A 27,941-nucleotide genomic window follows, 5' to 3' on the forward strand; every position below is an offset into this window, starting at 1 on the left:
TATCACAACTGAAGGTGAGGGGTTGCTACTGGCATCTACTAGATAGAGGCCAGGGGTGCTGCTAAACATGCTATTATGCACAGGACAGCCGTCACAGCCGAGTTTTCTGGCCAAAATGACAATCATGTCAAGGTGGAGAAACCCTGCCTTACAGGTTTCTTTGCAAATAACAGCCACAACAGAAAACCCTCCAGTGTCCTCTGTGTTCCCAAGATTAGATTAATATGACTACACATTTGGTTATAGGCTCTATTCTGTATACGACTGATAATCACTTATATCAATTAACATGAATTTTTACAACTAGTACTCAGGAATGACAGTAGTAGATGATTTGGCATTAGGCACCAATGTCTTATCAGGGATAGAAGGCTGCATAGTATTCCTTTATCCACCGCTGAAGAGACCACCTCAGGGATAAACATTAATCAACACAAAGATACAATCATGCTGCTCTCCGCTTCATGCATTGTGCTGTCTTAATTATGACTCCTTTCTTTTGACATTAAGGTTAAAAAAATTAAGCAAGTTCAACTGAGAACACATTTGTTCCTCCTTCTAGTGAGCCCTTAACAATTACATGATTGAAGATTTGAGCTGTAGGTAGCTATAATTTTGCAGACTCGTTATATTATTTCTGGCTTACTTAAGTGTTGATTCATTTTGAACTGTCTGAGAGCTGAAAAGAAATCGTTGGGGAAAGGCTAAAAATATCTTTGAGTTTCCCTTCTATTGCTTCAATTTTATTTCTCTGATGTATGTTCAAAATCATATTCTATGCACATAAGGAATCTAGAAATCTTCAAAAGGAGGGAAACTCTTCCTCTTTTCCCTTAGTGCTCTCAGACTTTGTGTCATTTGTTAATATACATGGGCAGGTTTAATACTCAATCATTTCCCAAATCTAATTTGACTGTCGAATGGGATTTAATTTACATGATGATACAATTTCTCACACCAGAAAGCATAGTAATGCCTTTTCTTCTGAGGTTAATGGTGATCTAGCTTAAAGCCTAAAAGATAATTACAAGGAATATGCTGCAGGTGACAAAGTACTTTTGACAATCCCAGACTATTGATAGCTTTTTAATTATACTTCTTTCCACCATAGGAGACTATATGCTTTCTGCTTAATAGTTTAAAGCCCTGCTGTTGTGTTTTTAAAATTAATTTCCATTGTAATCTACACTTTTAACCTACTGATACTCCAGGTACCTGAAACTTCACCCCACCATCCTACAACCCCCAAAATGAAATTAAATGAAATTCTGGGTTACTATTTTTTTTTGGTCTATGAAATATAAAAGAGTATCAACCAAGAAATATGTAAATATTTACTGACTCTCCTCTTTTTTCTCACTTGATATTTTGTGACATATAGCAATTTTAAAATTTCAAGTATTTTTGTTTTGTTTTGTTTTTAGGTGAGCGTTCATCACTGGAAAAGGGTATAATGCAAAAAAAGGTGAACAATCTAGGATTCAGCAAATTAGAGTTAATGGAAACAACAACAAAAAAAACAGAAGGAAATGTATTTTACGCAGAATCACTTATTTTTCTGCGTGTACCTAGATATTTTGCTAAAATAAATATATATTTATAAAATAATAGAAAATATTTTAAAACGCCAATATATTTCTTATTGTCTTTATCTTTAAGGCTGAATTAATCAAAATGTTAACCTTTTTGTTTCAAATTAGGAAAGTCTGATTATTTATTTCGACATGAATTTAGTTCTAACTTTTTTTATTGAAGTACAGTTGATTTACAATATTATATTAGTTTCATGTGTAGAACATAGTGATTCAATATTTTCATAGATTATACTCCATTTAAAGTTATTACATAATAATGGCTATATTTCCCTGTGCTGTACAATATATCCTTGCTGCTTATTTATTTTTTACATAGTAGTTTGTTCCATTTTTAAGCTGATATTATTCACACAAAGTCAAACAGCCATGTGAAAGCTGAAAATTTTAGTCACATATCCAGATGTCTGACTATATTAAGTCAAATAAATTTTTACTTTGGATTCTCATTTTGTCAGGATTATATTCTTCATTTCATAAAATCTATTCTTAGCACCTGCTTCTTCACTCAGAACTAAACTATGATTTGATAGGTTATATATATATATTCTTTGTGGTTTTTATAAAGAAAATGAATTGCAATCTATTCCATGCCAGACTATGATAATGACAATCAATATTTAGAGCTTAGAGATATTTATAATTTACCTGTTTTAACACCATCATTTAAAAGAAAAGAAAATTGATGCCCAAGACACAAAGTGGCATGTCCAAGACCACACAGTTATTTAGTAACAAGACGTAGGGAAGTCTGGTCACCTGACTCAGTCAGCATTCCACCTTACCACTCATATTAATAAGACTATTATTTATTTGCCTTTGTCGTGTGATTCATAAACTTTACAATCCACTTTTAGAAATTAAATGACCAAAATAGAATTTTCAGATTTTACAAAGATAAAAGATAAAAGGTTAAAAAGCAGTAGAGTTCTACAATACTGAATCCAAAATGTTTTGTGTAGTATTCAACATGGTTCCTAACTGCCAGGTCTTTAACTTCTCTAGGCTCCAAACTCGCATCAGCAAAATGGAGCAAAGTTTGAGGAGGGTTTTATGATATGATGGTTAGCACTTCTGTAGAGAGAGAGGGATTAGAAAATGTACAGAGGTTGGAAAACACTAGGCAGATTTAAATAGGAGGAAATGAAATGAATGCAACGTGTCTTTTTATTAGGTACCTACTATGTACCAATCACTGTGCTTGTTCTGAGGATAAGGATACTAAAGCTCTGGGTACACAGATAACTTGTTCAGTTCATTTAACTTATGTGGTTGAAAACAGAATTCAAAATCATTACTACGTTTTGTTCAAACAAGGTAAAACTGGAATAAGACTTGAAAGTGGGAAAGGGGATGGGAAGGACACAGTTTGTGAGTCCTTAAAAGTAGCAACGGTAAACCACTAAAGTTTTATAAGCAAAACAAAACAAAAAAAAAGAGCTCTGAGTATCAGATTAGTATAGGAGAATGATAGTGGAGTATGTTAATAACTAATCTAAAAAAATATTACTTTGACTACAGAAGAAAATGCAATAGGATTTTACAATAGAGTCAGGATAGTAAGGGAACTTATGTTTTGATCAATACGAACTTTGCAGGCATTTAGCATACACAGATGGATTTAAAAAAAAAACTATAGAAAATTTCTTAGACACGCAATATTATACCCCCCAAATAAATCACTTACCCTTAACAAAACACATAGCTTGAAAGTGAAGGAAAAGAAATAGTTGTGAGAACTTCTGAAGAAAGAGAACTTGGTGACTGGCTAATAAGAAAGAACCACTTCACAAATTATTTGTCACGTGAATGGGTGGTTATAGGAATGTTAATTGAAATTAAACAAACAAACAAACATGAGTAGCAGGGTCTGGATTGTGTATTAGGTAAGAGAGCGAATTGAAAGAAAAGATGATGGAATATGTTTCTCTTTTTGATGGCTTTAGTCTAGAATTCTAATTAGCATCCATTTAGTAGCATGTTTTTTAAAAATGAACTGCTGAATCATGAATAGCGATAGGAAAAATCAGGGTTGAAAATATGTTTTAGAGTCAATTTCAAAAGAGTAGGAGTTGAAACTCTGAAAATAAATACATCACTGAGGGAAGAAGTATGTCACGTTAGAAACTGTTGTCAGAAACTGTAAATGCCCGATTTTATGTGAAAGGAAAGAAAAGGAAACAAACAAACAAAAGAAAGGAATTGTCACGAAGCAGTAAAACCAGGTTAGAGCTGTGTCACAAAAACTTTTTAAAGAAGTGGATGTTTCACTGTCAAATACTGGGAGCACATACAATACAAGGAAAATCGACAGTTATTGGACGTGGCTACCTGTGGTCATGGTTACCATTGTGAGTCCTGTAAAGCGGTGATGGCAGAAAGTATGGATTGCAGAGAAAATAGGTGGTGAAGAATTAAAACTGGCAAGAGGCAGACCAGCAGTCCCCAAAGCCTATGTCAGAGCCTTAATTAATTTGAGAAAGACATTTTCACTGACCTATGGTGAAATTGGGTGGGGCGGGGGGATGAAAACAAATAATGGGATTCTACGAATATTTATTTCCTACTTTGGGGTTTAAATCCTTTTCTTAATAAAATTATAGTAATGAGAGATATAATCATGTTTAATCATTTTCTTATGGTAAAACAAAAATGTTGCAACTATAAATTCACTCTCTAAATTTTCTTTTATAGATATTATTGGTCAACAGAATTCTAAAGTTATGTGGACTCAAGGAGAATATTACCTTTAAGGAAGAATAATTGTGGATATGAAAGCGAGAAGGCAGTATCTAGATGAGGTGGCTGGGTTACTCTAGAGGTTTAAAAAATGGGGGGAAAAGTAAAGAAAAATACTGAATATTTAAAATAGGAGAACTAGTTAATAGATATTTAAAGGAGGTAAGAAGGAGTGACATAAAGACAAAAGATAGAAATATTAGCTTCAGAAAGACTGATAGTTAATCTTTGAGGCAGGAATTTGATGAAATTGATGCCACAATTTAGTATATGTCTTTGTCTTTCCACAAGGTATTTTCCTTTTACTTAACATCCATGTAGAAACAGAATATGAATTGTGAATAAAACTTAAAGTGAGAAATAAACCTTTTGCTACGAATATATTTGTGTGATGAATATAATTAAAGATGTATTCAATAATACACGATTCTCTCCCAGTAAGATAATACATATTGCATTCCAGATTTATCTGATTTTAAATGTGATAATTCATGGCTATGTTTGTCACTGTTCAATCTTTCAAGTTCCCACATATTGTAACAGCCTGGCACATGGTAGCTGCTCAATAAATATTGTGTTGAATTATAGAAAAATATTTGTAAATTGTCCAGTGTGAAACAATTCTTTCTGTGCTCATTTATTGCTTACATGCTTCTGCCGTATTTTTTATTGTTTTTATAATTATCCTATTTTACCTCAAAACATGAACACATGATAGCAGGGTCTTGCATTTCAATGGTCTACCATTTGTCATCTAAATGATTATGTGCTATACATAAGATTTCCTCTGCCTTGGTGTGAAAAAGTTAAGGCTCTTTACGTGGCTGGAATGAGTTATCAACTGCTATTTATATATTTTATGACAAATTGTTTGTCACTTTCTCTGATTAAATATGCCTACAATAACATTGTTTTGACCATTCTTCTTAAGTTACAGTTGATAACCAAGGGGGGTAAGGGGTGTGGTGGTGGTGGGATGAGTTGGGAGATTGGGATTGACATATACACACACAAATATGTATAAAATAGATAACTAATAAGAACCTGCTGTATAAAAAATAAATAAATAAAATAAAAGTCATCAATCAATCAATCAGTCAATCTGGCTGTCTCCTTTTCCTGGAATGATCATGCCATTTTCTAAATAAATATCTCCCTTCAGGTGGAAATGAATAACCAGAAGTCAGCCATATTAGGATATAGACACTTAGACTCTAAACTTTATAACTTATGATGGAAGTGTGAATTGCAGTCAATCTATTTGTAATAACTTCCTTTACAGAATAAAAAGTTATTCAAAATAATAAAAAGAATTTTTTGTAATAGAATTTTTCTGTGGTTCTTTTCACTTTATAACTTTTCCTATATTGTATATTTTTATCTTTAGATTGATTCTCCAAGAAAAAAAGCCAGCCCGCATTTAATGCAGCTTCTGGTTTTGTCTGATTTCATCTAATTTAAATTGAAAAAAAAAAACGGTACCAATACCGACACAAAATACGTCTCTTTTTTTCAGTTGCAAAGTCTGCACGAATTAGAATTTTATCTATCTCAAAAATGTGCCCAGGCCCATACAGATTAATTAAAATACAGAATTGAATAATTGCTGAATTAGTATTTATATCTAATGAAATTCCAAGCCTGACTCACACTTTTTTCCTCAGAAGCCAGATTTGGAGCTTTCACTATCAAGATAAATGCCTAAATTCTTTACTTCACATAACTTTCTAGATAGATATGTCTTATACATGTGTACTAATTGTCTGTAAAGATCTGGAATTTAATTAAAAGGCACAGTAGAATTCAAATTAAGTTTTAGTTTTAGATTACATATTCCTGGGAACATTACAGCCTTCATATTGCTGGCTTTTCAGTGTTTCACAGAAAAGCTTTATTAAAAAGCCTTTAAAGTGAGATTAATTTAAGTTTAAATTGTAACTCACAGAACTCTTCCAGCTAGCCTGAAGCAAAATTATATCCAATTCAAACTTAGAAAAGAAAAAAAAAAACTTAGCAATCTCAAATCTTTTAACTGGTACTAACCCTTATTTCATTTTTAATTTCTACAATCCACAGAGAAATTAACCATATTGTATAGACTATCAGTTCGTCTAAATTATTGAAGAGGAATGCCAAGTGTATGACAATGTGTGTAAGTACATGTGTTAACTCAATAATTTAGGAGTGGAAGGAAAAATAAGCTAAGTTTGCTAATTATAATTCAAGATTACCTAGGGATATTCTTTGACTACTCATTTTTTATTATAGCACAAATCCAATCTGTCAGAAAATTATATTGCCTTATCTTTAATTTATATCCAGAAAGTGATTATTTCTTATCAACTCCAATGCTACTACTCAACTCTAGTTACCATTGTCAAATCCCTGCTTGCTATAGTAAACTCCAACTAGACTCCCATTTCTACCCTTCCCCACTACAACGTATTGTCTACAGTGTTCAGAGTGATGCTTTAGAAACCCGACTCAGGGCTTGGTGCTTCTCTGCTCAAAACTCTCCAGTGGCTTCCATCTTCCAGCTTCCCAAAGTAGTCCTTGCCTTTATCAACAACGCCCTATAACATCTGACCCAGGATGACTTCCTGACTCCAACCTTCTCCCTTCCTGGACACTCTGCCCCAGCCAAACTCCCATCTCAGAACTCTTTCCCTGGATACTCCTTCTTCCCCAAGTGCCCCTCTCCATATATTCACAGCTCTTCAAATTCTTGCTCAACCGTTACCTTTTCATTGAACCATTCCTTGAACATTGGATTTAAAATTGTAATTCCCCCCACTGTCAAAGTCTCCGATCCCTTTTCCCTCCTTTATTTTTCCCATAGTCTTTAACCCTTTCTAAAACATATCATTTATTATGTACTATGTTTACTGTCTGTCTCACCATCTGAGAATGTAATCTCCAAGAGAGCAAATTTTTTTTGTTTTGCTTACTGATGTATCCCCAGCACCTAGAAAAGTGTTGGGCATATAGGCTATCAAGGAACAAGGTAGGGACAATCAGAGGGCCATGGTGGTTCACAGGAGAAAACGGGAATAATCAGTTCAAGAAATATGTCAGAAACCTGGAAACAACTGAGATGGACCCTAAAGGATGATGGAAAAGTAGAGAGTAGGGGAGACCCAAAGCATGCTCAGAAATGTCTAGTTCCCTCAGGCCCTGGAGCACACATAAGGGAGAATTGGAAGATGACAGAGGCATATTGGGAGTATCTGGTGTAGGGTCTTGAATGCCAAGGATAAGGAGCTTATATTTCATATGTGTTTTTGTTTTATTTTTTTCCCTTGTAATAATCTAAAAGATAGCATACTAATAAGCACAGGCTACTACGCTGGTAAAACTCTTCCGACTTAACTGTGACTACAAAAGGGTCTATCTGATTCTACCATCTCCTGAATCATTGTATATTTTCTGCTTTCTATTTGCTGGCTCAACTTTTATTTTGTGCTTCTAACCACAGAAAATGTTCAGTAAGTAGCTCAGCTAATTAGAACTTATTTTGAGCCTCTACATGAAATAGAGTAACTAAAAATAAATAAATAAATAAATAATAAATAAGCCCCCCCCCCCGCAGTGTGTGAATTCTTGGTTTATGGTGTAGGTTTAATTAGAATTGGATTAGAATCAAGATCAAGGGTGGTCATACATCTTCTAATTAATTTCAGGATTTAGCATTTGAACTCTTCTGCAAGTTCAGGTCAATTTTACTTTCTCGCTCTCTTGATTCTTGCTAGAAAAGCAAAGCAGCTAGTAAATGTTCATTCTAGACACTAATTGCAAAGTTGCAAAGTCTACTTCTGTGAGTGACAGTGTAAGTACATCTGGCCTCACAAAATACAGCTTTCTCATTGCATTACTATAAAAAGTGATTGAATATTAATATCATAATAAATGCTAGCCTCATATTAACTTAGGTAAAAAAAAAACAACAAAAAAGCTTTGACAATACAGAAAACACACGTTCTCCTTTGCTCTCTTTTGGCACTCTCATATGAACCTTTCAATCTAAAGATGCAATGATTCACAATCAAGGACTATTATAAATGAAACAAACAGTATTATTAGTGGTACTACCAAATACTCTCAAGTTTATTTACTTTATGTAAATTAAGTCTTGAATAGTTTTTCAGGACTTTTTTTTGTAATGTGTGTGTGTGTGTGTGTGTACGTGTCACACTGGGGAAACAAAGGTCCACAACAGTATTTTTTGACTCTTTAAGCCCATGTTAAAATTCAGAGTAAATCAAGACTTCATTGATGAGAGGAAAAGTACTAGAAAATACCAGTTTTTGTTATACTTGTTTTACTCTTTCAAATATTGATATTCATAAACTATATAGTAGTTATTTTGTAAATATCACAGTAACAAAATGGTCTCCATAAGGAAAATAGATACAAGTTTAACCTCTTGCTTCAAGGAGAGCTCTTATGTATTTTGATACTTATGATTTGGTGTTAGTCTTAATTGGGAGTATAGCTTCCTACAAAGAACCTCTAGTAATATATGATTTACTCATAAAAACTAGTAGTCCTATGGAATGTTGCAATGATATTTAACAGGAAAAATAGAATAAAATAAAAATTAACAAAGCTTCCTAAGTTTCACTTTGTACAAGATAGAAAAAATATATATACTATCTATTTTCACATAAAGATGAAGAACATATTTAAATATTCTCAATCAGATGACCTTTTGTTTCGCTGCATGATATTTGTCCTTGTTAAGCCCTGGTGCCAAAAGATTATTGCATTTTAAAGCTATTTCAAGGCTAAAAATATTCAAAATTTCTACTTCATAAAAATGTAAATTTGCATAAAGTGATTTACACTCTTAGAACACAAGGAGCATGAAACTAGATTCTTCTTATTACATTAGGACTTGTGAATGTCAGATCAGAAGTGTATATTTTGATTACTATTTTTATAGGAATATAATGAAAGTTCACTATCTGTAGATAGTTCATACTTTTAAGAAAAGTGGGCCAATCCTTGACCAATTAAGCCATCTTTCTTTGTTTTTCCAAATGAGCAGGAAAAAGAAGAGTGAAAAAAACAGACTCTAAAATGAGCTCTTTAAAACATAGTGTAAAAAAATCAACAATGAAATACTTTTCAATCAAGAATGGATAGCATAATCTCTTCTGTGTTTACACTTGAAAAGTTAATTATATAAATTTGAAACACTTGTATTTTATTATTATTTTTGCTTTGTTTTAAAAGGTGAGTAGTTTGTGTAAGAGGTGCATTTTGTTGTTAATGACACATACTCAAAGGAACTAAACGAATTTAAGTGTGTGACATTCTAGGTACACTCCACAGTTTGCCTTTGTTTTTTGCAGGCTGTAGATAATTGTATAGAGTATTTGTTCATTAAATCACGTTAAAAGTACTTAATAACTAAATTTCATAATTTTATTTTGCTGGGTCTAGACAACCACACTAAAGATCTGTGGAGGCCAGGCAGTGCAATGGTGCAAAAAGGCAGCACATCCTATCAAAAGGATTGTCTCTGCATCAACTGCCAACTTGTTCTAGGCCTTTTGTTCAACAATCTCACTCTCAACCCAGTGTCAGACTTGAACTTCTCATTTGGATGTTTACCCTTGCCCACATTTGATTACACATAATAAGTTGACTCAATAAATATAATTATCTCCTCCCCAACCCAATGTCAATGTTGCACATTGGCCTATGACTACTTTTAGGTTAATCCCTAATTTCTTGGTATTCGGGTTAATTCTTCATTGTATTTCCTTGTAGTGACTTTGTAACTCAATTCCCTGGCATGAAGTGATTGGTTCAAGCTCATATGTTCACTCTTTTTAAAAAGGTGATTTCTACTTTCTGTCTGAAGATCCCAGTAAAGCCATGTGCTTACCGAGAGCACGAGCACTGCAGAACATGGCAGACCTCTTCTTTGGTCCATTCTGCAAGAACACTCACATCTCGCGAGGTGAGATAAGCCAACTCATGCTAGTGGGCGGGCCAGTGACTGGGTATAAAGGGAAGACATTAATTCTTCCAGGCTCAGTCACACTTTTTTTATTGAAGTATAGTTGATTTCCAATATTATATTAGTTTCAGGTGTACAACATAGTGATTTAATATTTTTATAGATTATACTCCATTTAAAGTTATTACAAAAAAATGGTTCTATTTCCCTGTGCTATACAATATATCCTTGTTGCTTCTCTATTTTATACATAGTAGTTTGCATCTTTTTTTTTTTTAATCTTTATTGGAGTATAATTGCTTTACAATGTTGTGTTAGTTTCTGCTGTATAACAAAGTGAATCAGCTATACATATACATATATCCCCATATCCCCATATCCCCTCCCTCTTGCGTCTCCCTCCCTCCCTCCTTATCCCACCTCTCTAGGTGGTCACAAAGCACCGAGCTGATCTCCCTGTGAGATGCAGCTGCTTCCCACTAGCTATCTATTTTACATTTGGTAGTGTATATATGTCAATGCTACTCTCTCACTTCGTCCCAGCTTAACCTTCCCCCTCCTCGTGTCCTCAAGTCCATTCTCTACATCTGCGTCTTTATTCCTGTCCTGCCCCTAGGTTCCTCAGAACCTTTTTTTTTTTTAAGATTCCATATATATGCCATTCATATTTTAACATGAGACAACTAGATGCACAACGACTTAATCCAATGAATGGTTCACTAAGAGTGAAATTCCAGGCACAATGGGAAGCTAAGGAAAACATGGTTTGATGCTGGGATGCAGATTTAGCAGATAGTTCTCACATCTCATATAAGTAAATATTTTTCTCCTTTTGATGTGTGCCAGTCTACCCCTGCCTCTCTAGAGGATTTTATATGGCTATCAAGTAGATACCTTTACCCCCTTTTTCCTCTAGGGTTGGTTTCCATTTTTATAATAACACCATTTCTTCTCTCTAACAAGCCTTTCATATAATATGTATTTTGAGATATACTCTCAATCTTTTAACAAAACAGAATATGCCCACATATGAGCAATTGAATATAAATTCCATTTTGGTCCATGCTATCAGGCAGCTGTGAAAACAAAGAAAAAAAGTATATGACTGTTTTTAGCCTCACATTGCAGCTGTGAATGGAAGAGGTTTGTCAACTAGTCTTGGCATCAGTATAAAGAGCTCAGTTCATGACACAGTATGCTAGGAAGTAAGTGATTATAAGACTCAGATTATCATTTGGTGTAACCATTGAAATGTACTTAGTTCCTGATTGTAATGGTATGAGAAAGAAGTTATAGTCATCCTTGTTTTATTTGATAAAATATTAGTCTCCTTTCCAAGTGACAGATGCAATTCCTGGTTTTATATAGAGAGGGATATAATTTATTTTGGAGAAGTTTGGCTTATTTTATTATTTCTTCAGGAAGTTATGTTTTTGCTTATATGGAAAGACGGATAAATATCGTGACGACTGACATCAAAGCCAAAGAGAAACCACACTAACCAGGGAAGACCTCGCTGGCCACTTGAAGCTGTCGGCCAAAAATGGCTCCAAAATCCATTTTGCAAATGGCCTGTACTTTCACTACAATCATACTGATTAGAAATGACACTTTCAGGTGCATCATGTACAAAGGCAATAGCCATATGGTTTTACAAAAGAGCAGTTATAGAATCGAATCAGTAGAATCTAAAACCTATATTTTATTCTAAGTAGATTCATCTCTAAGAGGTTAGTCATACCAAAAAGCAAAACAAAAACTAGGTAATAGAAAATATTAATGACACAAGGGTACTATCTACATAGTGATAGTACATAGTGAATTCCTGTGAGAATGCAAGCATGTTGGGTAATTCTGGTGCCACCCAAAATGGCATACTACCCCAAAACCACTTATATATACTTTCAAAGACACACATAAATAAAAACATTCGTAACCAATACAAGTTCACTGAAATAAGCTAAAATACTACTCAGGTTATTATGATTGAGGATTGAGAAAAAGTTTCATACTTTCGAAGTACTAGAGAAAACATATGTTGAGCCTAAGACAAACATACATTTCTGATTTTACCTGGTGCAAAGTTATTGGCTCTTTGAACAAACTTTAGTTCATCTTTTCTGATTATCGGGCCAGAGTAGAAAAAGGTTCCCTGAACCCAGAGTGAGAGTGCCAGAGTCTCTTTCATCCCACAGCCATCCAGCAGCTCAGTCACAATCCTTAGACTTCATAGTCACTGCTACAATGTCAGATAACCCCTTCAACAGGGCTTTCCAGAACATGATGACTGTCCAACAGACCTCCATTCTAGTGGTATTTACACTCCTTTATTTTTCCATATAGGTCATTTACAGAGTATTGAGCAGAGTTCAGTAGATGTATGTATATGTATAACTGATTCACTTTGCTGTACAGCAGAAAGTAACACAACATTGCAAATCAACTCTACTCCAGTAAATTTTTTTTTTTTAAAGTTGAACTCCTTTCTCAGCTAAGCCTCACATTTCAACAATTTCAACAGTTTAGGGCATTGGTCCTTAATTTCAGCTTGTAGAAACACTTAGAGGACTTGCTAACTCACAGATTGCTGATCCCATCCCAGAGTTTCTCATTCAGTAGATCTAGGATGAGGCACCCCCAAAATTATGGGGTCCCATCATTTCTCAGGTAATCCGGATGCTGTTGATCCAGGGATCACACCTGAGGAACAAATGCCTTAAGACCGAGTTTCTCTAACTTCCTTTATTTTCTTTGTATGTTTGTCATATCAGTAGTCAGCTGAACTCTTTTTTTTTCCTAATTTGTATTTTGCTCCTGAGCTAGAGAATTTTACAGAAAAAAACAAACAGAAAAACACTAAACCCTATTTGCTTGACCCTCTACAAGTTCATATTAATTGAATTCTCCAGGTTTTCACTGCTACTCTATAATCTGTTTTTTCCTTTCTATTTGATAAACTGTAATTCTTCTGATACTTCTCTATAAAATCTACACCTGCCTCCTGAATTCACATTTGGATGCTTCATTCCTCCACTCAGTTATTCAACAGCTATTTATAAAGCACCTACTAAATGGAGAGAAAGAGAATACAAGCAGTATTCCTATTATAATAGGGTTTTTACATTCCAATTGAGGAGACAATAAAACAAAAAATGTTAAATATAATGCCAGGTAGTAATATGTGTGAAGAAGAAAAATAAAGCAGGGAAAATGGGTGTTTCTTGACATGCTTCTAATTATACACTTTCTTTTTTCCTAAAAGAAATTTTCCTACTTCTATTACTGGGTACCATTATTCTCCTGTCAGTCACGACCTCCCTCCCAGCCCCCAATCCCAAACACCTCCCCCACTCAGTCAGAATGTAATTTCTACTTCCACATAATTTTTTCTACCTGTATGTTTACTATAACCATTTTTGGTCAATTTTTTGGTAATCTTTTTCTAGAAACCGTTGAATAGCTAACCTTCACACCACAATTTTCTGCAGGATGTACTTACCAAAAATAATGCTTTAGGATCATGGTGCTACTCCATCAGCACATCAACTCTATGAGGAAAGTACTTTTATTATTCCTACTTAGAAATGAGGAGACTAAAGTATTTTACTAAGTCATAGAACTTTGAATGCAGGTAGTATGATACCAGAACCTGGGCTTTTAACAATAGTATAGTAGTGTGGTATTAACTGATTAAGAGAGTGCAATACAAAGGACTTTGACAGCAAGAAGAGGAGGATATGCACTCCTCCCAGTGGACTTGGGAAGGTTTTATCAAGCAGGAGTCACCAGAGGTAGGTCTTGTGTTACTTGGTAGCTTGAGTGTGTCTCAGGTTAAACGCCTTGTAGAAGACAAATGCCTTCCTCTCAGAGGAATGACGTTCACATAGTGTGTGTAACAATGTACTGATGAATTGATTGGTTAATTGATTTTAATAACATCTAAATAGAAAAAAAGCTTTATATACTATGATGAGAAATGTGCTTCATTTTTTTAAGTGTAAGGCTAAAGCAGATATAGAATTATAGTTATAACATGGACAAATAGATGTGACTTACTGCCTGCATCTTCCATAAATTTCCGCTATCCATTGCCAACATATCTACATAGAGTGAACTGGGTAAGCCTAGCTCTCACAAAGGTGAGAAGAGACAAAGAGACAAAGGAGACATTGACTAGATCTGAGAGTTATTTGGCCCATGAAACACATTAAAAGATAAAGAAGATCAACATTTCAAACCCTGTCCGAAAACACCCTCACGCTTTATTTTTGCCTGTTTCTTGGGAACTGTCAAGCCACTGCCACCTTTAAAACATAGCGACAGCTGTGCAAACTTTGGTAGAAGTTGATTCACATTTTTACTTCCATTTTAAACTTAAAGAACACATCTGTTAAGATATGAGTTTTATGCCTGTGCTTCAATCAAGTTGTACCGTTTTTTGCTCAGCTTATATACAGAATCATGTTGAGACACTGAAAAGAAAAGCCCAATGTCACGTTCATTGTTTTGAAGGATATTTCCTGGGACCAGGCCTGCCAGGTGATGTCAAGATGGTCCTATTCCTGAGAGAATGAATCTGTGTGATAAATAACACCTTGGGTCTTTTCCAAATCATAATTTTTATGAAATATATTAGAATACATATACATACACACACATACACACACACACACACACACACACACACACACACTTCTTCCATCCCAAAGAACCTCTAGTGACTAAAGTTAATAAGCTATATTCAATTAGGTAAATTTTCTGAGAGGTTAACTTAAAACCCTTTTCCCCCGATGGTGAAGTGAATTGGCATTCATGTGATAGCTAAATGAATAAAAAGTCCTTCAGGCAGTATAGACTATATTCTGGTAGGAATGGGGAGAGCACTACTTTCTGAAGGGTATAGCCCAATTTTAGCTTCAATGACAAAATTGCAGAGCAGATTAAAACAAAATAGCTTGAATATTTACATAAAAATATAAATATGCTTTTGTTTTCAAATATGTAGCTCCTGGAGCTGTTGGGGCCAGGATTGGGTTATTTTTCATATTTCCTCGTGGTATGTCGTGTCCTCCTCATAAGAAGAATTGCCTTTTTCCCGTGACAGGGAAAGAGAAACATGAGCACAGAGCCAAAATTCCTCAAGTTGACAGCAAGTATGACTTTTATGGGTGCTACAAGAATATGATCTATTCACTTAGCAGCTAGAAAAGATTTTGTAATGCATACCAGATTGTGAAAGGTCACCCTTGCTCTGAGAAAACAGCTGAGGGGAATCTGCATGTGCTTTGTGTGCAAAGTTTGAGGAACATCTATCTGACCATGTGAGCACTGCTTCCCATAGACAGAGGTCAGATTGCTGTAGTCATCTACTGTTGATGCATGTATGCAAATCCCAGAATTGAAAAGACCCAAAAGACTATCCAGTCCAATCTTCTCATTTTATAAATGAAGAAATTCAGATGTGTAAAAGTTACTCCTTTTCCAAATACTATGCTAGAAATACGTGGAAAAGCAAATATTAGAACCCAGCATTCCTCATTTTTATTTTTTTGATCTTTCCATTACACTTTCATGACATATACTGATAGTCTATAAATATGGAGATTGCATAGTAAATATAAGAGGGAGGACATATTTCCACCTTTCTCTGTCAAAAGAATGGGACAAAATATATGAATGGGATGTCTGCTACACCATGAAACAGACTAACAGTAGCTGACCTTTATCAAGTGCTTGTTAAGTGCCAGGCCCTGTTCTAAATCTCTCATAGGCATTTATTCATTTATTCCTTCAATAACCCATTGAAATAAGTAGTATCATTACCAGTTTTTAGATTAAAAAGCAGGGAGGGGCACACAGGCTAAGTAATGTCCCCAAGACCACATAGCTTGAAACTAGTACAGAGTTTGCATTGTAACAGCCATGTAACAGTCTTCCTAGGTCCTTTGAAATAGATACCGAGAGCGACAACATCTCTTTCATTTGAAATCTATAATTTTCCTCATTGACTGAGAGTAGCTGTCTTTTCAGGAGTCTGGGTTTGATTATGTAGACAGGTACCTGTTTTAGTTCTTGATTCATTATTTCACTCTTGGTTAATACTGACTGAGTGGATTATGCCTCACTGTATCACTACTTAAAACACAGAACTTTCAAAAATTATAAATTCATATTAACCCTAAAAATCTATATAATCATTAATTCAGTCACTAATTACTGAGTCCCTATTATCTCTAGGGATTAGTCCTAGCCCATGAGCAAAAACAAAGAGTACTCTGGTCCTAAAGGAGAAGGACAGAGGGGATATTTTGCCTGGTTCACTTTTTTAAAACTTTACATCCAATAAAACTTTCTTCTTTTTGGTGCATAGTTCTACGAGATTGACAAATGCACGGGGTTGTGCTAAACAACCAGAATAAGTAACACAATCAGAATAAATAACAAATCTATTATCTATAGTTGTGTTGCCTCTTTGCAGTCAGCACTTCTAGCGCCCCCCAACCCCTGGCAAACACTGATCTTTCATTCCTATAGTTTTCCTTTTCTATTAGAATGCCATATAAATGGAATTACAGAGTATGTGGCATTTTTATTCTGGCTTTTTTCATTTAATGCATTTGTGATTTGTGCATGTATCAGTAGTACTTTGCTTTTAAACCTGAGTACTATCCCATGGTATGGATGGAACACTCTTTGTTTACACATTCACCAATTGAAGGACATTTGGGTTGTTTCCCATTTTTGGTAATTACGTACAAAATTACTATAAACATTCACATACAGATTTCATATTAACATAAGTTTAATTTCTCTTAGGTAAATGCTTAGAAGTGGAAATTCAGGGTCATATGGTAAGGGTAATTTTAACTTTATAAGAAACTGCCAAGGTATTTCCCAAAGTGGCTATTACATTCTGCACTTTCACCAGCAATGTATGAGAGTTTCAATTTCTCCACGTTTTCACAAGCACTTGGTATTGACAGTTTTTTTTTTTTTTTATTCCCAGCCTTTCTAATAGGTGTGTAGTGGTACCTCAATGTGGTTTTTTGTTTCTTTTTTAAGGTTTTCTTATTTATTTATTTATTTATTTATTTTTGGCTGTGTTCGGTCTTCGTTTCTGTGCAAGGGCTTTCTCTAGTTGCGGCAAGCGGGGGCCCCTCCTCATCGCAGTGCGCGGGCCTCTCACTATCGCGGCCTCTCTTGTTGTGGAGCACAGGCTCCAGATGCGCAGGCTCAGTAATTGTGGCTCACGGGCCTAGTTGCTCCGCGGCATGTGGGATCTTCCCAGACCAGGGCTCGAACCCGTGTCTCCTGCATTGGCAGGCAGATTCTCAACCACTGCGCCACCAGGGAAGCCCCCTCAATGTGGCTTTAATTGGTATTTATCTAATGACTCATGATACTGAGGATCTTTTCATACCCTGTTTTTCATCCTTATATCTTTTTTGGTGAAGTGTTGTTCAAATCTTTTGCTCGTTTTTAATTGGGTTGTTTTCATATTATTGGCCCACCCACTTTTGAACTCCCTCATTTATCACTGGCAATGGCTCAATTCTTGGATGACTCTGCTTCTATTGTTCCTACACTTGACTAATCATCATAATCACCTAGAGAACTTGTTAAATACAGTTTTGAGGCTCTATCTCAGAGTTACCGAATCAGAATCTTCAGAGGCTGAGTCTCAGAAATGGGAAAAAAACAAAAAAAAAACCTCCCTATGTTGAAATACAAATGTATGACAAGATATCATTACATTCCTAATAGAACAGCTAAAATCATTATTAAAAAACAATGTCAAGGGCTTCCCTGGTGGCGCTGTGGTTGAGAGTCTGCCTGCCAATGCAGGGGACACGGGTTCGAGCCCTGGTCTGGGAGGATCCCACGTGCCGCGGAGCAACTGGGCCCGTGAGCCACAATTACTGAGCCTGCGCGTCTGGAGCTTGTGCTCTGCAACAAGAGAGGCCGCGATGGTGAGAGGCCCGCGCACCGTGATGAAGAGTGGCCCCCGCTTGCCACAACCGGAGAAAGCCCTCGCACAGAAACGAAGACCCAACACAGCCATAAGTAAATAAATAAATAAATAAATAAATAAAATTAAAAAAAAAAAAAAACCAATGTCAATATCAAATTCTGGTGAGGATGTGAAGAACCTTTTCTGGAATTTGAAAGGTATAAGTGAATAAATGTCCAAATCTTACTGATTTTATGCATCTCAGACCTTAATGATGACTTATTTTATCCTATTCTTAGAATGACATAATCATAGAATGACAGAGCTGGAAAAGATATAATACATTCCCTCTCAATTAATTTTCTTATACAAACTAATAAACAAACTTGGGTCCAAAGAGGTGAAGGAGAAAAAGCTCCAAGAGAAAAAGCATTTAGTTAAAATAAATGAAGGGAGGCAAAAAATGAAACACCTGCCCTTAATCCAGAGTTGTTCAGAAGTTACTCTGGAAATGTCTCTTATTTTCAAAGCTTTCAACTCCCAATATTTTTCCACCATATCTGAAGCTCTAGAAATCCTATCCTATTTTTCTTCAATACTTTTTATCCCGCACAGCATCTTTTTGATAAACTCTAATCCATACTTCCCTAACTTTAGATTCCTGTTGGTTTCTGAAGATTGTCCCATTTGTATTTTTCTCTTTTTTTTTTTTTTTTTTGTTCTCAAAACTAGTTGCTGTAATTAATTTCTGTTGAAACAGGAAGATTAAAGAGGTTGAATGTATTGGAGCTTGAAATAAAGACCTCTTCTTTACTCAAATGGCTAAACACTGACTTCTTTAATTTATTTCTTTCCTATCCATTTTTTACTCTCTCCCGCTACCTTTGAAACATACTCATAATCAGTCCTTTATAGAAAGGAATCTGCATGTTCAGTTTGTGTTTTGATTTAATGTTTGAATTTTAATGTATCTGTACAGAGTGTATACATTTCCATATGTGTGTATTTCTTACATGGTAAGTCCTTGAAGTCAGTGACTGGGTAGAATGCAGCTCTGTAAGACATCTTGAATAAGACCAGTTGCAGTTATGCTTCTCACCAATGTCATGAAGACATACAAGAATAAGTCATATTAAAAAGCAGTCAATATTTGCTTCTCATGTCCATTAAGGCAAGAAATGTGAATTGAAAAACTGCTGCTAAACATATTAATGGTTGTAATTTAAGTAAATTTATGGAGTAGACTATTAGAGGGCTTACATATTTAGTAATGATTTTCATCCTTTGCTCATTATATAAAACTTTAAATGATAAATGGCCCTGGAATATTTTCACAATTAAGTTGATACTGAGAAAGCAGTGAAAATGAGATAGCTGATATCTGGGGGCTAGAATATTATGAAGGAATATTGTGAAAAGCAGCATAAGCTTTAGAGGTATAAAGCAATTTAAATCCTGAATTACTGAATTTGACCTTCCAGAGCACGTATTGAAACCAGGGACCCAGCTAATAAAGGCACAGGATAGATTTGTGTCGGGGATGGAGTGGGGTACAAGGCAAGTATAGGAAAGTTATTTGTGTAAGATTTTTATTAGAGATGATATGCCTGGGACTCATGACCTAGAGAAAAATCACTCTTGATGGTGAGGGCAGGCATTGGTGATATTAGTTATCTTGAAATTGGGGCTGGTTGTTCTAAATATTTAGTACCAACCAGTGTCATTGAAGTACTTTAGCTTTTTCCAGCCACAATTTATTAGATATTTGTAATCCAAATGTCCCTCAGTCCCACTCAAACCTATTTTTATCTCAGCTGATGTCACAATTTTGTTCTTTTAGACCTGTCAAAGGCAATTTTTTAAGGTTGCTGCATAATTTCAAGCTTTTTGCGTTATTTCTTACACCACCACATATTTTCACTCTGAGTCATATACTTTAACTGTTTGTCATATATGTGCTTTTTACAAGTCTGCATACCAGTCTTCTGTTTATTCTGTTTCTGTGTTAACCTTACCCGTTATATGATATGACTTTTTTGTGTGTGTGCTTAGAATGAGATAAATGTGCCCATGTGAGATAGACTGACAGACACATACCATAAATCACTGGAATAATTTGTATTCTCATGTTATTGCTGAACTAAATACATCTAGAAAAAGCAGATGTATTTGGAGAAAAGCTGATTTTCCTTATTCATTGATAGGATTCACTTAGTGTATTGGCTTTCTCAAGAAAAGTGACATATTGTCAACTGTTCTTCCTATTCCCCACAACTGCTTTCCCAAATTCTCCTTCTTCCATTATTCAGCATCTACCACAGGTTGAATCGTGCCCCCGAATTCATATGTTGAAGCTCCAAATCCCAGTACCTCAGACTATGAACTTATTTGGAAATAGAGTTGTTGCAGAACATGGAGGGCCCCTAATTTAATATGACTGGTATCCTTTAAAAAAAAAAGCCATATGAAGAGACAGATATGCACACAGGGAGAATGCCTTGTAAAGACTGGAATTGCCCTACCACAAGCCAAAGAACTGCCAGATGCTAGGAGGAAACTTGGAACAGATCTTCCCCTAGCACCTTCAGAGGGAGCATGGACCTGCCAACACCTTGATTTTGGACTTCTAGCCACAGAGCTATGAGAATAAGTTTCTGTTGTTTAAGCCACTTGGTGTGTGGTACTTTGTTACCAGCACCCATGGCAAACTAACAGACCATCTAACCAAGATTCCTACAGAAGTCAACAGACAGGCACCAACTCATCCCTTTCCTTCCTTCCTGGCTATTGCATCATCTGTAGCTTCACCTGCTCCGCCCTCCTGTTTGAATGCATGTGTTAATCCTTCTATCCCATGCAAACCTCTCCACCATTGCTCTTTATCCCATCCTTTCCCAACAATTCAGTTCCTCTCTCTGAATTATATATCACCAATCTCTTAATCTCGGCTGAATCCTGTCCCTCAGCCGATAACCATGGTCAGGTGTTTGCCTATTTAACAGCTGGAGAGAGTGACCAAGCCTTGCTGCTGCTTCTTAGCATTTTATGAAATCTGGTCTTCAGCCTTCTTACCTGTGGAAACTATTATCCTAAACATCATCAGCCGCATAATTATTTAGTACAAAACAATTTTAACCATCTTCTTACTCTTTTTTCTTAAATTTTTGACCCCAAAATATGTCTTTGGTGATATCTCTCTTTTTTCTTCCTTCCTTTCTTTCTCTTTTTGTTTTTGTTTGTTTTGTTGTTGTTGTTGTTTTTACAAAAATTACATCTATACATACAAGGCTTTGAGCCCTACAGCATAGGGCCCTCCTTTGTGGAAGACACTGAGGCTTCTCGGGGTAGGACCCATCTTGGGTCATCTCTGCATTCCGCTCAACGTGGCTTAGATACAGGCCGCAGATACAGGCAACGGAAGACTGGAGACATCATGCCATCCCCCTTTCTTCCCATTCTCTCAGCTGCTGGCTGATTGATAATGAGCTTCTTAATTTTTAACACCATTCTGCATATGATTCTGTCTGCTATTCTTCTTTAAGGAATATCTTCTTACCTGACTCCTATAATACTACTTGACCAGGATTCTCTCCCGACTTTTTAAACTACTTTTTTTTTGTACCTCATCCTTACCTCAACGTTTCTCAATCTTAAATGACCAGGAAAATATCTCAGTTCCCTCCAGCTATGAGATCTGGCCACCATCCTCGGCCCATTGAGAATCATTACAATCCCCAGATGCCAAGATGTTCCCAATTTAATTCCTATAATTTGTGTGACAATTTTTTTTTCTTTTGAAATATAACATAATACAATATTTAGTAGGATCATTTAAACTATATTCCTCCAGAAATTGGATATTTGCCTGACTTCCTCACCCCACAATTCTATCTTAAAGATGTGTTCAGTCATTTTACTAATACTCTTGAACTTCTTACTGTAAGTACTAAAGTAAGTACTTCTTACTTTATCTTCTTTCTCTGTGGCCTGTTTCATCTATTTCCATAGACACATTATTCTATATTTCATTATTCCATACAGCCATTATGGATATATAGATATCAATATATACATATATGCCTATAACTATTTTGTTTGAATACATTGTTTTCTCCTAGAATCCATTCCTTCCCATCTCCCTAACCCCACACATTTCCTCTTTGCTGTCAAAGCAGAGATTGGTTAGGGTGTTGGCCCTCATCCAAGCAGTTAAACGGCCAGAAAAATAACCTGATGTAATCCCAGCTCCTTCGGTGCAACATAATCTAAACGATCCTGGTTGTTTCATTCTCCTTCTACAAACTGGTTTAGGTAGGGGTCTGTGTCCCAGTCATGACAATGAGATGAGATTTCCTCTTTGAAGACAATGAAGAAGCTTTCCCACTAATAAAGTCAAATGGCAGAGGGGAATTATACGAAGGTCTGATACTGAATTAAGGCAGGTTCCCAACCTTAAAACACCTTATTCTATAATAATTACTCCTTTCATTGTTAAAACCATTTTATCTGGTTATCTATCACTAGTAGCCAAAAGTATACCCCTCAACCAAGATGCTTTCACCTGAGTTCCAGGCTCATATTTGCAAATATTTGTTTTCTGGTTTGATCACATGTGCCTCAAATATACATACTGTTCAATATATATATGGTTCAAAAGAGAACTCCTTTTGTTTCATCAGCTCAACCTGATCTTCTGCCTGAGTTTTGTTTGTGTGTTTGTCTTGAAATTACAGTCACTAATGTCCCCAAATCCAGGTTAGGAATTTGAAGTCATCTCCACTTCCATTACATTGCATTTCCCAGGTGGCCACTGAGTCCTGATGAGTTTAAATGCAAAACGTCAAATCTACCTTCCTTCTTATAGTTTTACCTGGAATCTTTGTGTTTCCTTGCCACCTAGTTGTTGCTTATTGAATCAGATGTGTGCACTACTTTCACATTCATGCTTCTCAAACATTAATAGTTTTAAAAATCTTTATGAAAAGTATTATTACCAGTTCCTTTTTTTCCTGTTGCTTTTTGGAATGAACTATTGATGCTATAATATCCGATTTGCTTATGAGCCCGCCTTCTTGCTTAATCTCTAAGCGTATTCACACATACTCCAGCTATAGCTGTCTTCTAATCATTCCCTAAATATGTTGTGGGAACAAGTATGCTTTTATTTTACTGTTCCCTCTGCGCATAATGCCTTTCTTTTCTTACTGAGCTGACAAAATCCACTTTCAGTGGTTCCTCCTGTGTAAACACTTTGGGACACACTCCCTAGAAGTGGAATTAATAATTCTTTGGGGAAATATTATTTCATTCATACTGCAAGCATATTATACACCATTTGTATCTTTAAATCTTAAGTGATTAATCATTGTCTTTTAAATGTTCTTGAATTGAACAATTTTGTTGATAACTCCTAAATAGATCGTAGGATCTTTATTATTTGAATACAAAATGATTAAATAAATTTTACATTCAAAAATTTAAGAAACCATAAGTGAACTTACTATGATGTTAATCAATAATATTTATAATGGGTAGCCATCTACACTATAATAATAGTAGAATAGGGAATATGTCATATAATTACAGTAACTATAAGTTTAGCAGTGTTTATCAAATAGTAGCTCTTCAATAATTTTTTTAACGAATTCTTCCAGATTTATGTGTTAAATACATTGCATTTTGAAAAGCTGCAAAATTATTTAAGAAAATAAATGATTTATTGGTAGAATAAGGATATTTGATACAGAAATGCAATTAAATAATCATGGATGAGTAAAGATCTAAAATCCATTCCATTCATTTACCAATAATTTAAATGGGTAGGGTGTACTGTAGTACTCCTTTTCAGTGATACAATTAATGCCATCCATAAACCAACAACAGGTGGACAAATAATATTCAGCATTTCCTTTTTATATCCATTTTCTTTAGTTTGATATGCTTTCCCAAGAAAAACATCCCAGTTACATATTAATCACAAGACTTTGATGCTGAATTGAATCAGCTTCTTTGTACAGCATGGCAGGACACCCATAATGGCTTCCTCCCCGCCTGTGGGCAACGGTGCAGGTTCTACATTGAGAACCAGTGTGGCAATACTCCAGCCACTTCAAGGAATTTTCCCAGCCCAGGTGGTTCTTAAACTTGGCTGCTCATCAAAATCACCAGTGGGGCTTTAAAGAAATACAGGTGCCTGGGCCCCAATTATCAAGAGAAGCTGATTTCAGGTTTCCTGAGTAATGGAGCCCACTAATGAGTTTTAAAACCTCCACAGATGCTTCTAATGTGTAGCTTGTGCTGGGAAGCACTATAACACTTAAACTTGACATCTCAACTTTCTTTTTGAAGTTGGCTTCTTTATCATAATATGTGGTCAGGATAACCCCACTGCTTACAGGTTTTGCTTCTGTAACTCATAATTAGGTCTAACTGTTTTGGTGACAGTTTCATCTCTGGATTTGTCTTTCAAATGTCCTTTAACCCCTTGCTCTGTAATCCACAGGCCAATCCCACCTTTTTCCCAAATCAATTCCCAAATAACACAACATTACCCAAGGAACACTGCCCTAGACCATCCCTTGATAATATTTCCTTTCTAATCTGCCCTCATTAGAAGCAAAAATGGTGAGCATATAAGCCTTCAAAATCTGTTTGTCTTCTGCTCAGGGACTATTTAATGTCACCTGTCATCAGACAGGGAGAAGCCCAAGCATTTCATGGCCAACTTAAGAATGAGAATGTTATGTCGACCACTGACATTTTAAAACATAATTCTCAGTTAATAAAGATAGTCCGGGGCTCAGTCTTATAAAAAGATATTTTAGAAGAACTACATTTATTTTCTCTTACTCTCTGGACACAAGCTCTTAATACTATATTTATTAGTTTCTCTTTACCCGCTATTTTGAATGCCTAAATTCCTGTTTTTATACTCAATTGTAAGATGCTATGAAGTCTAAAAGATGCAAAAATGTGTATAGTCTTAAGATTCTCAAAATTTAAAATTTAAAATTCTCATTAACAAAAAAGACAGTTGTAAGTTTCCCTACAATCTTATAAACTAAAATTTGTTCCACAATTTACATATTAAATTTTCTTTCAATAAAGTAATAAGTTACATTTAAAATGGACACCGCTGCTGTCTTGGGTTAACTGTGAAACTTGGAAACTTTCACAGAAACAACATACATGTACAACTACCTTGGCAAAATCCTTGATATATCTGTTTTAATCACACAGATTCAAAGTGTTAAATTCACTAAGTATTATGTATAGTCATGTTTTCCTAATAAAGAACAAAAATAAAGATTCATAACCCATTGTGATACTTCCATTGTGTGTTCTGCAACACAGATTGGTACTACATAGCTCCACAGATTTTTTTTAATACAAGGACATATTTATACTCATAAACTGTTTGCTAGCTTGGCAAGGATGTTGGGTCACACAGATTACTATATGTAACTATGAAATGGATAAAAAAAAAGACTCATTAATGCTGATAGGCATCAGGTTTTTCCTTTTATTCCTTTGTTCATGTTCACAAGTGCCTAAAGTGGAGAGATGCTAAAAAACAAACACAGAAACAAAAAATCACAGGGCTATTTTGAATTCTGTATTCCTGGAGAAAAACAACAAAAAGCAGTTTTATTTTGGATTCACTTCCATATTGCTCTCTCTTTCAGAAAGCTTGGCTTTCCAAGTTCATCTAGCGTAGTGGTTTTGGCCACTCTCATATCCTCCAGGGAATGCTGGGAAATGAGTTACAAAGACCAAGCACCATGCACATTGTGCTGTTTGTAAGTCTGGTTGAGAACTAAATAAGGATGGGGCACAGCTGCAGACACACAGCAGGTAGAGAATCACTTAAGAGATAACGGAAAGTAGCAGAATGATGCGTTTAAAAGGAGAGAAAAAGTTCAGAACCTGAGGTGAAACCCTGGAGTGACAACGAAGCCTAGAAGAGTAAAAGAAACACAATATTTAAATTCCACCGTGAAATTCCCAATCTGGAACAAGCAGGATTTGTAGGCTATTAGTTACAATTAAAAGATGGTGAAGTCTGGTGCAGAGGAAGTGACACTGCACTGTGAATGCAGCCATCTGAATTCTGGTTCCAGCCCAGTCACTGACTTACACATAACTTAAAGGACGTTGTTTCACCTCTTTTGGTCCCATCCTTAAAATGACAGTGGTGGACTACAAGTTTCAATTATATATTTTCTACACTTCTACAGAGCATATCAGACACTTATTAGATAATATCCACAGGTTTGTAGCAGAAACTTGCAGTGGCCACATCAATTTCCTGTGCAGCGTCCCTGAATGCTGGTGTGAGCACTCAGACTGTTCTGCACCAGTGGTAGAAGTCACCACCTAATGATACAGTGATTCTGCATCTGGGGGGCTCTTAGGTTTAACTGATATGCATCCAGTCATTTTTACCCCTGGATCCAGTTCTATCCTCAAAATAATATAAAATAAATAAATTTCCTCTTCAGGTACGGAAAGCCGCATTTTTGATCTCAAGTTTTATCTTATCTAGGCTATGAACATTCTTGTTTCTTTCAGCCGTTGCTCATTTACATGATGTCGAAACTTGAGAAGCAAAAGGATTGCTGACTTATAAACAGGTCCGAGCTGCTGAAATCTGTTTTAAATGGTGATACCCTGAATGCAATGAATGAAACAGAAGTCCCCAATTTTAAATAATTCCATATGATTACTATCAAGGATGGCACAAGAAATTTCAGCTTCTAAGCACAGCTGCTAACAAACTCAGACAAAGAAAAGTATATGAAATTGAAATGACATTAACTGCTGATATTTGATGCAGGACAGTCTCAAGAGTTGGCAGTGATTATACAAAAAAAAAAAATAAAAACGGCACTAACAAAACTCAATAATTACAGGATCAGGCAATGTACTGAGTCCTTTACATTTTTTATGTCATTAATGGAAACTAGCTATTTGGTAAAATAGGTCATTCTCACGTGCCATGGAAGGGCTGGCTCTCAGGGAAGCACGCTCTGCAAATCTGGAGTTAAACTGACTTTGGACAGCATTTCTTCCTCTATGATCTATAACTCTGGGCTTATCAAAACCATCTACCTTTGTGCACTCCTCAGTTAGGCAAAACCACTAGTGATATGCCATTTCTTCTTTTTTTTTTCTTTATTTTTTGGCTGCGCAGGGTCTTTGTTGCTGTGTGTGGGCTTTCTCTAGTTGCGGCGAGCGGGGGCTACTCTTCATTGCGGTGCGTGGGCTTCTCATTGCGGTGGCTTCTCTTGTTGCAGAGCATGAGCTCTAGGCGTGTGGGTTCAGTAGTTGTGGCTCCCAGGCTCTGGAGTGCAGGCTCTGTAGTTGTGGCGCACGGGCCTAGTTGCTCCGCGACATGTGGGATCTTCCTGGACCAGGGCTCGAACACGTGTCCCCTGCATTGGCAGACGGATTCTCAACCACTGCGCCACCAGGGAGTCCCTCCCATATCTCCTTATCTGTGCATATTTCCTCTCCACCTTTCACTTAACTGAGACTTAGCATTTTTTTTTTTTCAGTTTTGGTGTCCATCTCATATATTCATGCTGGACAGCAGAAAAGACTCAAGTGTAGCATTGATACCAAAACATTAAAAAAAGTCTAGGTCAATCGCTGTCTTTTCCTTGCTCATGTATATCAGCTCACAATATAT

At 35.8% G+C, this 27,941-nt stretch overlaps 1 protein-coding gene across 1 annotated transcript in view; it reads right to left on the reverse strand.

Moving 5' to 3' along the window:
* LRP1B (LDL receptor related protein 1B) overlaps positions 1 to 27,941 on the reverse strand; it is a 1,885,740-nt gene that overhangs the window by 1,744,029 nt on the left and 113,770 nt on the right. The window lies entirely within an intron of this gene.

Source organism: Balaenoptera physalus (genome assembly GCF_965194825.1).
Source record: "Balaenoptera physalus genome assembly, chromosome: 6".
NCBI lineage: Eukaryota > Metazoa > Chordata > Mammalia > Artiodactyla > Balaenopteridae > Balaenoptera > Balaenoptera physalus.